At 43.2% G+C, this 13,596-nt stretch overlaps 1 protein-coding gene across 1 annotated transcript in view; it reads left to right on the top strand.

The window, feature by feature from the left end:
• Nucleotides 1-13,596, top strand: part of LOC147613246 (uncharacterized) — a 90,954-nt gene that overhangs the window by 68,192 nt on the left and 9,166 nt on the right. The window lies entirely within an intron of this gene.

Here is a 13,596-nt window from a genome sequence, read left to right as displayed (position 1 = left end):
AGATGGCCGTGGAGCTTCTGTGAAAAGTGTCTCTAGTGGCCACATGTGGAAGCTATGTTACATGCCATGTAATGACCGGAGCTTCTGTGAAAAGTGTCTCTAGTGGCCACATGTGGAAGCTATGTTACATGCCATGTAATGACCGGATCTCCCTATGGCCGAAGGTGGTTACATAATTAGGAAATCTAGATGGCTTGCCAATGTGTGTGCAAGTGGTCATGGTTTGGGTGCTAGGCATAATTACCTGAGGAAGTGCCTAGGGGCTGTGAAAACTAAGGTCTAGAGGGGCCACTTGGTACACATAGGTGGGCCTTGCAGAAATCAGGGTACCGTATGGGGTTTGATCCTGAATACAATTTGGAGGTTGTGGCCTCTCCCAAGCTATTGGAAGAAGCTATTAAACTTGCTGATAACTTTGATGATACAATGAAGAAAGGCAAGGTTGATTTTGGACAAGGCTTAGCTAAGTCGAGAAAGTTTTTTAAAGGATTAAAAAAAAAGGAACAAGAAGAAACCTTGCAGGGGAAATCCAAGAGATTCAAATATTTGGTTCTTTCATTAGGGGAATGTCTAGATGTTTTGAGTCCGGTCTATCTTGCTTTGAGGTGCCCTGAAAAGAGGGAAGGAATTGCTTTAGCAAGTAAACCTATACAGGAAATGTTGGGTATTGTGTGAATCCATCATCTATGTGTATCCTGTTTATGAACATCCGTCATATGTATGTGTGAACACTCACTCATAAAGTGAGTATATGTGTGTGAACCACCTTCTCTAGCCACTAGAGTGCTTGTGTGTGTACGCAGTGATGTCATTGGTTTAGCCAAGTGTCATTACCACATGAGTAGAGTGTTGAGAAAGATAAGGCATTTAGCCTATAAAAGCATGTACTTGGTGTAAGCTTGAACAAATTAATCAACAAGATAATTGAGTCATGCAACACATTCTTTCTAGAGCTTTAATCTCTCTATCATCTTCTTGGACATTTCCGGAAAGGGGTCTAGTGGAGTCCGGGACATCTAAATATTTGGAAAGTACAAGCTCTGGGAATGGGGGATTATCTTAGAATACAAAGGATCACACTCCTAAAATTTAGGAGAGTTGCTATTTTTGGCCCGACTCCGATGGAAATTCTATTCGCGTCATTACGTCTGGAATTGAGCAAATACCAAGAGTTGCCAAAGTACCTATGACAAATGGGATACCGGTTGGGATATTTTTAGAGATAAGGACCCATCTCTTAGATTGGGACATGCAGCAAGAAAGTGGATCAAAGTGAGACAAGTGGCCTCACACTTGTTAGAAAGTGGATTAAAGTGAGACAAGTGACCTCACATTGGTCACTTCAGCTCTTGTGTCACTTTCCACTTGTCATCATAGTCTTCTTTTTTCATTTTCACTCATGGGAGCCACAAATCTATCAATTAAAGCCCTCTCTCTTCATTTATGGAGGTCTTGTCTACAACACTTTATGGAGAGTTTATACACTTATCCACTCCCCTCAATAGTGGGTTGGCTGCACCGTCCCTGTACCGGTTGATTTATATGCTTCACTAGCTCAATGGAGGGTTGTATCGACTGATTTGAGGACTATACCTATTGTACCAACCATTGTTCTTGTTGTACTAACCCTTGTACTAGCCACTGTACTGTTACTATTTGGTCCTCCTAGCTCTTTTCACATAATGGAACTCATGCCTGGACATGGACTGGTTGATGGACACACGGGAGCATGGATCCTTAGGTTGGCACAAGAAAAAGCACCATTCTTGGTCAAAAAGCAGGAAAAAGCAAAAAGTCAAACTATGTTGACCAAAAGCTGAGGGCACCATTGGAAAGAGGACATCGACCTAGATCAAAAAGCTAAAAGCTACTTTTTCAAAAAGCAGCTCCAAGGCCAAAAAGCAAGGCCTTGAAGTTGCAAAAGCACAAATCAAGAACTTTGGCTATTATTAATGATATTTAATAAAGAAAAAGCAAAAGCAAGAAAATAAAACAAAAGCAAAGAGGCAATTCAAAAGCAAGTCAAGGCAAAAAGCAGGAGTCCCCATCTAGTATATAAGAAGCTTGTACCCTCTTGGAGAGGCATAGAGGAAGAACTCGTGGAGAATCACCTTGGGGAGAGCAAGAACCTTGTCATCATCTTCTCCTCCCCTCTACATCATCCATATATCATGTGCTCCACCCTTAGCCTCTGCCCCGCCTACAACTCAGCCACCGCTACCTTTGCAAGGCTGATTCTGCCGAGCGCCACCTCCGTCGTCTGGACCGCCCCAGCCCCAGCCCCAACCCCTGCCCCCACCCCAGAGCTGCTTCCGCCGGTGACTTAGCCGCTTCCGCCGATTGCTTAGCCACTTCCACCGGCATTTCCGTCATCTGTTTTGCATAATTTCACTGTTGTTTGCTCCACCACCGCCACTCGTATGTTGTTGTCTACCACCACCAGCAGCACCACCTGTTAGCTGCCTTCTTTGGAGGGCCGTCTCCCTTTGAAGAACTGCCGCCTCCTCTCTTTTGGTGAAAAAGTCTTGGACATTCATATACCACTCTCAATATCTCTTCCACGAGTTCCTTAAGAGATTTTTGTGAACACAGAGACTTGGTTCATATCTTGGTACTAGCCCGATGTAAGACTCTTGTGGGTCATCTTTGTGGTGAGCTTGGCATCAGATATCTTGTGCCTCGACATTGACTTTAGCTCGACCTGGACGGCTATGCCACCATTGTCACAGATGTTGCGCAGCCCAAATTAGAGGATTTTGAAATACAACCAGACTGGCGGAAAGAGTACTTAACAATTCCAGAGTACAGCCAGGTCTATATGGACGCGCCACCAACACAGCGGGTTGACCCATTATACATGCCAATTAAGAGAAGATGGACGCCATTGGAGTTTCAGGAAGCCAAACGGCGTGACTCCCATGTCTGCTACAACTTTCCGATCTTCATGCCAGTAACATTTCTAGACATACAAGAGCAAAGGAAACCAATTCTTACATGGATACAAGCATGGCAACGAATTCCGGACCCAGCAATCGTGGCAAGTGTTAGATTTTTGACATTGCTGGTGGTCCTGATTGATCACCGTAAAGAGCACTATGATGGCAGTGAAGTTGAGCAACTGAAGCTCGACATTAATCAAGGGCCATCTGACTGGGGCATCATGCTCTATTACCATTGTCTAAGGTGTCTTTCGGCTTACATGCACGTAACGTTCGAAGACATGGTGGACACAGGTTCTGAGGACAGAATCCCCTTTGTACAAAGGGAGTAACCAGCCATTTGTCCACTCTAGCTTGCTCCACAAAGCACCTGCCTGCCACCTACACTGGGTAACTCACCACCTGACTCCTCGGACTCTCTAGAGATTGGTTCCTCCTTCATGAGGGTTGTTGGGTTGCATTTTTTGCACTTTTTATCCAAGCTTGCTAAGGTGTCTCTCAAGCTTCCAAGAGTATTTCCGGGTGCTAATCACTCTCCTACACACTCCCAATGACTGAAATTCAGCAAAACAACTCTCTTTAGTTCTGTAATTTCTGGTCTTTTTGCTGAAAACCCTAATTTTAGCCCTCCTTTCTCAAGTTGATTCATAGGGGAAGCTTTCCCAATGTTCCCTTTATCCTCTTGAAGATTTTTGTCGCGAAGAAATGCAACAAATCGAAGATCTCATCACTCCAAGGACTTCCATCGCGAGATTTTCGCTATCATCAACTCTACTTGCAATTGGTAAGCTTTTATGCTTAAAAATGGAAGCAAGTAGCAGGAGGGAGGAACCGGATTACAAGATCACATACCCTGTGTAGTGTTTTCTTGTCCTACATGCTCTCTTGCAGATTGTTGCTACCATGTGTTGGTGGAACAATGGAGAGCAGATGGTAGGGAACATGGGCACTTGAGAGGGTAGTGTGAGTTGCAAGTCTACATCAACCACCACTTGTTTGCAATACTATATTCATATGCATTGGTATGGAAATCTGGTCTCAGAAATGTCTCTTGTCAATTCAGCAAATTACCTCTTGTATCTGAGTAAGTGTCCATCAAATCTTAGCGTATTTAAGTGTATTGATTAGCATTGTGTTCAACCAAGTTAAATTGGTATCAGAGCATACGGTTCTCTTTCACTTCTATCGTGAGAGGTGATCACCGTGAACACAAGCTATCTCTACACTTAGAACATTATGGACAGCCATACAATGAATGTTGGAGATGCTAACACAAGAGGCAGGGACAATGAAATGCATACCTCCAATGCTTTACAGGATTAGCAAACGCATGTGGTGCACAATAGGAAACATGAATATGTGGGACAGCCGTCCCGTGGCAAAGAGAAGGTGTAAGAAGAAGAGTCCATAGTCTTGAGGGTTGAACTTACTCGTATGTAGGCTCTTCTCCATGCACAACAAGAAGAATTGAATCTCTACCGCCGCGAGGATCCATTGGTACATGACCGTTTGAAGGCCAAGAACGCTGAATCTTATATGGATCATGCAATGGCAATGATTGCTCAAGAGTTGCACATGCAACCGAGGGATGCAGCACGTGCATACTTGGCTCGTACCGAGGATGCCTATGCAAAAAAGGCAACCATCCCACATGTCTAGGAATCCCCACAAGTGCTCGAACAAGAACTTATGTCTAAGGGGATGAAAACAGGAATACCTTTTGTAGCCCGTGAAGGATACAATGTTTATGGTAGTGGTCAAAATGTATGTCAAATGCCATTGCTGGCTGAAAATGTGCATACACAACACATGCAACATGGGCTACAATTTTTTGTTGGTGCAGGTATTCCGCATCTCTCTCATGTCACTCATGCTTTCGAGTGTGCTCGTGAGGGAGAAGCTATGGCTGAAAATCTATCAATGCATGTTCAGGGGCAAGCCATGCCTTAGGTGTGGACAGCCATTGTGGGGGATAGAGATCCCAGGACAACAAGTCTCTTTTGGCGGGCCTTATTTGATAATATGGGCACCAAATTGGACTTCTCATAAGCTTATCACCCTCAAACGGATGGGCAAAGTGAGGCTGCAAATTCACCCGTGTTGGATCTCTTGAAATGTTGTGTGGCGGATCAGAAGTCTTCTTGGGAGTACTTACCGCTTGTGGAATTTGTATACAACAACACGGTTCATGCATCTACGGGAAAGGCCCCATTTGAGATTGTTTATGGTAAGGTGGTTTTACCACCCATTCGTACAAAGGATGAGATATTTGCAGCAGCAGCTGATGAGTATGTAAGAGACTTGGATATTGTTTTTGCTGCTCAGGTGTGGACAGCCATTGCAAGGTCACAAGACAAGCATAAAAATGCTGGCCACAAGCATAGAAGGCAATTGGATGTTAGATAATGATTGGGTATTGCTGAAATTTGAGAAAGCAAGACTTGCAAAGATCTCATCACTCCAAGGACTTCCATGGCGAAGACTTCCGCTGTCATCGACTCTACTTGCAATTGGTAAGCTATTATGCTTAAAAATGGAAGCATGTAGCACGAGGGAGGAACCGGATTATAAGATCACATACCATGTGTAGTGTTCTCTTGTCCTACGTGCTCTCTTGTAGATTGTTGCTACCATGTGTTGGTGGAACAATAGAGAGGAGATGGTAGGGAACATGGGCACTTGAGAGGGTAGTGTGGGTTGCAAGTCTACATCGACAACCACTTGTTTGCAATACTGTATTCATATGCATTGGTATGGAAATTTGGTCAGAAATGCCCATGACACTATGTACTTGATTCTCCCAAGATCAATATACTTTATTTGAGGGAGGGGTCGGCTGTTCCAGCTCATTGTGTGTGTCTTGTCAATTTAGCAAATTACTTCTTGTATTTGAGCAAGTGTCCATCAAATCTTAGTGTATTTAAGTGTATTGATTAGCATTGTGTTCAACCAAGTTACAACACCACATAGTTTGCATGGCTGGATACGAACAGATCTCAGAAGTCAAAATAAATTAGCCCACATCATATATGACGTAAGTGACAAAAGACACAAAATGTGACCCACGGCCTAGATAGAAGAAACAACGCAAGTCCAGAGTCCAAGCCTCAAGGTGACATGCAAATAGTAAGGAGATATCATGCATGGCCTGCCAGTGATGCCTTCAAGGAGACTATCATCTATGTCATCCAAGAAAGCCATATCATCAAGACCAACATCTGGAGTATTCAAAACTTCAACCCCATTCTAACCAGGATCTACTCCTACTGCTTCAAAGAATGCAGTTCAGAATCTTGACGTGAATTTGGGATCTCGATCACTTACTATTCTCCTCCATGTGTCTCCTCATCACCCGAGGACTCCTCATTAAGCAATATAAACTTATCTGGTTTGGGAGAAGCCATATCACCAAGCAAGCGTAAATTAGCACTTAAAAAAGTCAAGGCATTGACTTGTTCTATCCCAAATTTGTTTCTCTTCTTGGATGCAACATGGCCGAACACACTCCATAGTTTCTCAATCGGAGAAGAGCTTGCACCTTGAGACAATATCCTTACTGCCAATGATTGAAGCTTTGGTGTACGAGCCCCATAATCCTTCCACCATAAAGCAACCCCTATCTTAAATCTGTCTCTATGTGCATCGGCCGATCCAAATCTTCCCAACTTGCTACGATAAAATCCAAGTTGGTCTTTCACCAACCTTCGTTTTTTTGCATCACGAACTTGCCTAGAAAGCACTGTCTCCTAACCATCCATCACCTCATCATCGGCCTCTTGTCCACATCCTTGGAGGTCGAAATCCAAGACATACACAGCAGAGGTCGAAATCCAAGACATACACAGCAGCATGCATGAGAGAATGTTAACCATTCCACTGTGCTTCACATAATTCTCGAACATGTGTATATTTCTCATCAGACAAGCCCATTTTTCCTATTTTCTCGATCATTCGGTCAACCCCCTCATAAACCTGGCCAATGCATGGCTCTCGTCCATCTGCAATCCGCATCAAGCGCATGATCAGCTTCATCACATCATTGATAGTGTTGACTTCATCCCAAAATGTGAAGTCTTGTATGGTTCTCACAACCTCTATGCCGGCTCTTGACCGAGAAAGAGCCCATCCCATCCACTCATTGCATACAACCAACTGCTTCAAAGGCAAGTGTACTTTGGATAACCTCTTCATCATGAGAAAGTTATAACCAAAGCGTGTCTCTAAGTACTTAAAGAATGAGGAAATGTTGGGGGCGAGGAGTCTACACTGCTTGAGAAACCAGAACATGGAGATGTGTCTCTCCCTGTTGGATCTCCCAATTGTCTCCAAAAAAGAGTCTGCATGGGTAATGCGATACCAAAGGTCTCCCATTGTAGCGTTTATGACTAAGGGAGAGTCCTTGCACAAATACGGGCAGTGCATCTAGGGTGATAGGTTTAGGGACTCCTCTGTAGATCAAAATGGCCCTGTCTAAATCTTCTCCCTCCTACATAACTTGAGGATCTGACTGTCTAGCCTACCTATACCAGGGATTCTCCAAGTGATGTAGCAAGATTCTCACATCCTACCAATCAAGACCAGTCTACCTTGCCAGATTTTTTAGATCTCTCAGCAACTCCATATGGAATACTGAGTGGACACGAAAGTTGCAAAGTATTACATGCATTTGGGATCTTCGTTGAGCAGGATTTTTATTTTTCTTTTAGCATTTGGAATTTTTTTCTTGAGGTTGGGACGGGAGGGGGAATAAAAAATTTAAAAATAAAAATAAAAATCGTACCGTACGAACCGCACGATATCGTATGGTACCGCTCCGTACGAATAGGTTTGTACCAGTATGAGAAACAACCTTGCATACAGTGAATGTTGAAGATACTAACACAAGAGGCGGGGACAATGAAATTGATGCCTTCAATGCTTTACAGGATGAACAAACTCATGTGGTGCACAATAGGGAACATGAATACGTGGGACAGCCGTCCCGTGGCAAAGAGAAGATGCACGAAGAATAGTCCATAGTCTTGAGGGCTGAACTTACTCGTATGCAGGCTCTTTTCCGTGCACAACAAGAAGAATTGAATCTCTACCGTTGCGAGGATCCACTGATACATGACCGTTTGAAAGCCAAGAAAGCTGAATCTTATATGGATCATGCAATGGCAATGATTGCTCAAGAGTTGCACATGCAACTGAGGAATGCAACACATGCATACTTGGCTCGTACCGAGGATGCATATGCAGAAAAGGCAACCATCCCACATGTCTTGGAATCCCCACAGGTGCCCAAACAAGAACTTATGTCTAAGAGGTTGAATCTCCATGCTATGGGAGAGGAACCATCGGCGAATTTACGCCATGGAGGAGTACCATATGTAGCCCGTGAAGAATACAATGTTTATGACAGTGGTCAAAATGTATGTCAAATGCCATTGCCGGTTGAAAACGTACATGCACAACACATGCAACATGGGCTACAATTTTTTTATTGGTGCAGGTATTCCACGTATCTCTCATGCCACGCATGCCTTCGAGTGTGCTCGTGAGGAGGGAGAAGCTATGGCTGAAAATGCACCAATGCATGTTGAGGGGCCATTGATGCCTCATGCTTACAGGGCACATGTATCTATGCCTTATGCATCACCTTTTGCTCCTAAAATAATGCCAATCACAGGGGCTGTCCCAATGGACAAACATGGGGAAAAACATGTTGAGATGCAAACACATGCATGAAAGTCTCATGACTTCAAAGCCGGAGACAAATCTGTGAAGTTTGACACATCATGGGGAATATGATGCATCAAAGGTACTTACTTTTATTGCATAGTTTGATATTGCTTTCAATGATGAGGATTTCACTCAGAAATCCATGATCTGGCATGTAACCATGTTCATGAAAGGCATTGCTGCCCATTGGTGGCTCACGGAGAAGCTCCCACCAAATCCTGTTAAATCATGGAAAGAGTTCAAGGAGAGGTTCTATGCCCAATTCTTATCTCCCAATGCATTGAATGAGATAACAATGAAGTGGGATTGGGTGAAGCAAAATGAGGGACAATGAATGCATATGTACAAAAGTTTTGGAAAGTGCTTTTGGAGGTGTCTCTATTTATGCATGTCACCAAGGCGGAAAGGAAGGGAAGGTTTCAATCGGATTGCAACCCGTGTACAAAGCGGGACTACAAATGTATCCTGGTCACACCTTATACTAACTAATCGCAGTTGCCACTACCACGGAGCAATTGGAACTCAAATTGAGTCGATCCAATAAGGCTAAACCCTCATTTCAAGGCAAAGAGAGGGCTGTCCAAAACCTGCAAAATAATGAACAGCCACCTAAAAAGGACCAAAACCAAGATAAAAATGGTCCAAAGGCTGAAAATAACTCTACCAAGAAGCGTCCCTTCAAAGTTAGAGACTATGGTCTCACTTCGAAGCAGAAAAAGGAATATATAAGCGAGGAAAAATGCTTTACTTGTGGTAGCACCGAGCATATTGCAAAGGCATGCACAAACAAGAAGCAGCGTGATAATGCAAATGCATCAAAGCCTAATGTGCATATGGTTCCGGATATGCAGTACAACACTTCACATGATAGCAAAGACAGGGTTGTATGTAAAGCTTGGGGACTGCTCAATGATCAGCCCGCTTTGTTCATGTTTGATGATTGTGCATCTGAGAATTTCATATCTACACCGATGGCAGCTGCTTTGGGTATTTACGTGGAGGACATGGATACTCAAATTGAAGCAGGGGTTGCCTTTGTTGGTAGAGAAGTGCAAGTCGTGCCTATTTCTGGCAAGTTGCGCATACACATTCAAGGCTATGTGGATCATGAGGATTTTCTTGTGGCGGCTTTGAATGGCTGTGATGTATTGCTTGGAAAGCCTTAGCATACACGTATTGATCCGTGCAAGGCTTACAAGACCAACAAGATCACCTTCATGTATAAAGGCCAAGAGCATGTAATTTATGCTAGTGAAGAGGGTGATACCATTCCCCTTGTATCTCATGTACAAATTAAGAAAGTAATGAAAAATAGTGTTTTTGCATACTTGATTTTTGTACGAGATCATGTTGAGGAAAATAATGTACATGTAAACACTCTTAGTAATGATAGGCTGAAATTCTTGCAAGAGCACAATGATTGTTTTGCTGATGACTTACCAAATGAGTTGCCACCTGTACGACCGAAAGATCATTGCATTGATCTTGTGCCGAGTAGCTCACCACCTAATAGGCCAGCCTATCGTGTAAGTGCATGCCAAAAAGAAGAGATCATGAAGTAGGTGAATGAGCTTCTTGAGAAGGATTTGGTTCAGCCAAGCTCTTCCCCATATTGTTCACCCGTCCTCTTGGTTCAAAAGAAGGATGGATCCTTTCGTATGTGTGTGGATTATAGAGCTTTAAAAAAGCTTACCATCAAGAATCGGTTTCCGATTCTACGCATAGATGACATCCTTGACAAGTTGGATGGATCGGCATGCTTTAGCCTTATTGATCTCAAGAGTGGGTATCATCAAGTGCTTGTTGTGTCTGAGGATGTACACAAAACTGCTTTCAAGACAACATTTGGACTTTATGAGTATCTTGTTATGTGTTTTTGTCTTACGAATGTCCCGGCTACATTTAATAGAATGATGGATCGCATATTCCATGGGTACAGGAAATTTACAGGTGTCTTCTTTGATGACATCCTAGTCTTCTCGAAGACTGAAGAAGAGCATAGAGCTCATTTGGCTATTGTTTTCGAAGAACTCCGTAAGCATAAACTCTTCATAAATGCAAAGAAGAGTGAGTTCTTCTTGTCAGAGATACATTATCTTGGACATATTGTATCCAAAGATGGAGTACGGATGGATCCTGCAAAGATTGATGCAATTCGGAATTGGCCCGAATTGAGTTCAGTGCATGAGATCCATAGTTTTCTTGGATTATGCTCTTACTACCGCAGGTTCATTTAGCACTTCGCATGAATTGCTTCTCTTTTCCATGATTTGACAAAGAAGAAGGCCACATTCAGATGGACTATTGTAGAGAGATGCATTCCTCAAATTGAAAGATGCAACTGCTCATGGTCCAATGTTGATCATTCCAGATTTACAAAAGCCTTTTAGTGTGGAATGTGATGCATTTGGAAATTACATAGGAGCTGTCCTAAATCAAGAGGGACATGCCGTGGCTTATGAGAGCCATAGATTGTATGATACGGAGCTATCTCTTGGGATTTATGAGAAAGAGCTCTTGCTTGTGATTCATGCACTTACGTGTTACTACATGGAAACATTATCTTCTTGGGGTTGATTTCACTGTGAAAACAGATCACCAGAGTTTGAGGTTTTTTCTTACCCAAACTAAATTGTCAAAGAAGCATATGAGGATGGCCAATTTCCTCTCTATGTTTCATTTTCATATCTTGCATACCGCAGGAAAGAAGAATGTAGTGGCAGATGCATTGTCACGAAAGCCGTATCTAGGAGCTATCTCGGTTGCCTTTCATACGGACTTGTCTGCCATGCGTGATTTGTATCAATGCCGAAGTCCATTGTGGGGGATAGAGATCCCAAGACTACAAGTCTCTTTTGGTGGGCCTTATTTAATAACATGGACACCAAATTGGACTTCTTATTAGCTTATCACCCTCAAACGGATGGGCAAAGTGAGGCTGCAAATTTAGCCGTGTTGGATCTCTTGAAATGTTATGTGGCAGATCAGAAGTCTTCTTGGGAGAAGTACTTACCGTTTGTGGAATTTGCATACAACAACACGGTGCATGCATCCACGAGAAAGACCTCGTTTGAGATTGTTTATGGTAAGGTGGTTTGGCCACCCATGCTTCGCACAAAGGATGAGATATTTGTAGCTGATGAGTATGTAAGAGACTTGGATATTACTTTTGCTCAGGTGCGGACAGCCATTGCAAGGTCACAGGACAAGTGCTGAAATTTGAGAAAGCAAGACCTGCAAAGAGGCCAAGAAAAGAGAGTGCATATTATAATCTTACAACTAGATACTATGGGTCTTTTCGAGTGATTGAGAAGATCAATGAAGTGGCTTTCAAAGTGGTATTACTTAGTCATTAGCACATACACATGGCATTGCCTAGTCATTGGCACATATGTAGGGCTGGAGTCCACTGAAACGGTTATTGAGGATCCACCAGAAGTGAATGAGCTTGAGGAGATCTTGCAGCCAGAGCAGATTGTGTATCACAAGGAACACAAGCTTGTTGCAGGCAAAGGTGTCAAGCGTTACCTTGTGAAGTTTAAGAACTATCTTCCCATTGATGCCTATCCTCCCATTGATGCTAAATGGGTAGATGAAGAGTTCTTCAAAGATTGCCCGCATGTGCTTCAGACATATTTGGATGCTTTTCAGTTGCAGACAACTGTTTAGAAGCCAGGGGGGATGTCACCATTTGGCCATCCGATTGGTCCACCCGTGCTTTCCCATCATGTATGTACATTGGATTGGTATCCATGGCAGTTGTATATGCTGGGGATTAATGCCACTCATGTGATACTATGGACTTGGCTTTCCGTTGGGACTTGTGTCTGTGTACATGCTTGGAAATGCTTGGTGGATTGGTGTTCCATTGGGTCTGGTACCTCATGTACTTGCCTAGAGCACGTCTATTTTGGTATAGTCTCATGAACAGGGATTGTCCATACCAATGTTGCATTGCATAGCATCTTTATGTGCTTGCTTGCAACTGAAATTGCATGTTGTTTTCATGCTTACTTGACCAATGTGTAGTTCCAGGTAAGGAGACGCCCACCCCCAAACCGTGCGTGTGAAATTGTGTGCTGACATGGTTATGTTGCATGGAGAGGTAGTAAGTATTGGTCATAAACCTAGCCTTAGGAATTAGCACTAATTTATAAATGAGTGTGTACACACTTCATTAAGCTTTGGGCGACCAAAACTCACTTATAAATTATGACCAACCCGGTGTTCACGCACACCGATGTCCCAAGGTGGACAAAACCCAATGTCGACCGCCCAGACCTTATCCCCTTTGTACAAAGGGAGTAACCAGCCATGTGTCTGTTCTAGCTTGCTTCACAAAGCACCTACCTGTCACCTAGAGTGGACAACTCACCACCTCACTCTTCCCTCTCTCTCTAGAAGAAGGCGCCTCCTTCATGAGGCCATTTTGGCTGTATTTTCTGCACTTTTTTCTTCCCAACTTCATATCCAAGCTTGCTAAGGTGTTTCCCAAGCTTCCAAGAGTGTTTCCGGGTACTAAGCACTCTCTTACACACTCCCAATGATTGAAACTCAGCAAAATAGCTCTTTCTTACTGTAATTTTTGGTGTTTTTGCTGAAAACCCTAATTTCAGCCCTCCTTTCTCAAGTTAAACCATAAGGAAAGTTTTCCCAAGGTTCCCTTCATCCTCTTGAAGACCTTTGTCGCGAAGAATTGCGACAAATCGAAGATTTCATCACGCGAAGCACTTCCAATGCAAAGACTTCCGCTGTCATCGACTCTACTTGCAATTGGTAAGTTTTTATGCTTAAATATGGAAGCAAGTAGTACGAGGGAGGAACCGGATTACAAGATTACATACCCTGTGTAGTGTTCTCTTGTCCTACGTGCTTTCTTGCAGATTGTTGCTACCATGTGTTAGTGGAACAATAGAGAGCAGATAGTAGGGAA

This window comes from Cibotium barometz, chromosome 44 (assembly GCF_041138505.1).
Source record: "Cibotium barometz isolate CiBa-2024 chromosome 44, ASM4113850v1, whole genome shotgun sequence".
Lineage (NCBI taxonomy): Eukaryota > Viridiplantae > Streptophyta > Polypodiopsida > Cyatheales > Cibotiaceae > Cibotium > Cibotium barometz.
This window is presented reverse-complemented; position numbering and strand designations above follow the sequence as displayed.